This window comes from Bombina bombina, chromosome 10 (genome assembly GCF_027579735.1).
Source record: "Bombina bombina isolate aBomBom1 chromosome 10, aBomBom1.pri, whole genome shotgun sequence".
NCBI lineage: Eukaryota > Metazoa > Chordata > Amphibia > Anura > Bombinatoridae > Bombina > Bombina bombina.
In genome coordinates, this window is record NC_069508.1 from 4,638,531 (window position 1) to 4,640,594 (window position 2,064).

A 2,064-nucleotide genomic window follows, 5' to 3' on the forward strand; every position below is an offset into this window, starting at 1 on the left:
CTCCGCGCACATGAGGGACAGAGGCTCGGGAACTGCCCTCCGTGCACATGCGGGACAGAGGCTCGGGAACTGCCCTCCGCGCACATGCGGGACAGAGGCTCGGGAACTGCCCTCCGCGCACATGCGGGACAGAGGCTCGGGAACTGCCCTCCGCGCACATGCGGGACAGAGGCTCGGGAACAGGACTGTGCAATGAGCAAGCAGCACATTACTTATGAGGCTAGCATTGGCTTCAGGGGTATCACAACCTGTCACCTACAGATTATAAAGGTGGTCACTGAGCTGTAACTTTGCTTGTTGTGTGATTATGAACAAGGGCTGTGCTCCTTCAATGTGTGACTTAAGGGATTGATCTAAAGGAACTTATCTGCCTCCTGTACTGATAAAACAGAGGTGACATAGCACATTCCTGCAAGTCATAGAGTTCATCACAATCTCCTAACACTGACAAATAAGGGTCAATTCTGTACCTGAACCATGTAGGATTATTTCATTTTACTAGAAACCACAGACAACACGTTCAACAGACTTATTGTTGTACAAAAGGTAAGATCTGTGTCTGATCACTGGGTTAGTACTGTTGTCCTTACTGTGTCACCTCTGATGTCCCTACTGTGTCACTTGTGCATCTCTGTTGCCCTTACTGTGCGACCTGTGACTGTGCTGTCCTTACTTTGACACCTCTGCATCTCTGCTGCCCCTACTGTGTGTGTGTGCTGTCCTTACTGTGTGACCTGTGTGTGTGTGTGTGTGCTGTCCTTACTGTGTGACCTGTGTGTGTGCTGGTGTGTGTGCTGTCCTTACTGTGTGACCTCTGTGTGTGCTGTCCTTACTGTGTGACCTGTGTGTGTGTGTGTGCTGTCCTTACTGTGTGACCTCTGTGTGTGCTGTCCTTACTGTGTGACCTGTGTGTGTGTGTTGTACTTACTGTGTGACCTGTGTGTGTGTGTTGTCCTTACTGTGTGACCTGTGTGTGTGCTGGTGTGTGTGCTGTCCTTACTGTGTGACCTCTGTGTGTGCTGTCCTTACTGTGTGACCTGTGTGTGTGTGTGTGTGCTGTCCTTACTGTGTGACCTGTGTGTGTGTGTGTGTGTGTGTGCTGTCCTTACTGTGTGACCTGTGTGTGTGTGTGTGTGTGCTGTCCTTACTGTGTGACCAGTGTGTGTGTGTGTGTGTGTGCTGTCCTTACTGTGTGACCTGTGTGTGTGCTGGTGTGTGTGCTGTCCTTACTGTGTGACCTCTGTGTGTGCTGTCCTTACTGTGTGACCTGTGTGTGTGTGTGTGTTGTACTTACTGTGTGACCTGTGTGTGTGTGTGTGTGTGTGTGTGTGTTGTACTTACTGTGTGACCTGTGTGTGTGTGCTGTCCTTACTGTGTGACCTGTGTGTGTGTGTGCTGTCCTTACTGTGTGACCTGTGTGTGTGTGTGTGTGTGTGTGTGTGCTGTCCTTACTGTGTGACCTGTGTGTGTGTGTGCTGTCCTTACTGTGTGACCTGTGTGTGTGTGTGTGTGTGTGTGTGCTGTCCTTACTGTGTGACCTGTGTGTGTCTGTGCTGTCCTTACTGTGTGACCTGTGTGTGTCTGTGCTGTCCTTACTGTGTGACCTGTGTGTGCTGTCCTTACTGTGTGACCTGTGTGTGTGTGTGTGCTGTCCTTACTGTGTGACCTGTGTGTGTGTGTGTGTGCTGTCCTTACTGTGTGACCTGTGTGTGTCTGTGCTGTCCTTACTGTGTGACCTGTGTGTGTGTGTGCTGTCCTTACTGTGTGACCTGTGTGTTTGCTGTCCTTACTGTGTGACCTGTGTGTGTGTGTGTGTGTGTGTGTTGTACTTACTGTGTGACCTGTGTGTGTGTGCTGTCCTTACTGTGTGACCTGTGTGTGTGTGTGCTGTCCTTACTGTGTGACCTGTGTGTGTGTGTGCTGTCCTTACTGTGTGACCTGTGTGTGTGTGTGTGTGTGTGCTGTCCTTACTGTGTGACCTGTGTGTGTCTGTGCTGTCCTTACTGTGTGACCTGTGTGTGCTGTCCTTACTGTGTGACCTGTGTGTGTGTGTGTGTGCTGTCC

General features: G+C 50.7%; 1 protein-coding gene across 1 annotated transcript in view; it reads left to right on the top strand.

Moving 5' to 3' along the window:
* The first annotated feature begins 457 nt into the window (after positions 1 to 457).
* Positions 458 to 2,064, top strand: part of LOC128641157 (putative ferric-chelate reductase 1) — a 345,832-nt gene continuing 344,225 nt past the window's right edge. The window contains exon 1 of the mRNA XM_053693724.1: positions 458 to 546. The gene's annotated coding sequence lies outside the window, so the exon portion shown is untranslated. The remainder of the gene's footprint in view (positions 547 to 2,064) is intronic.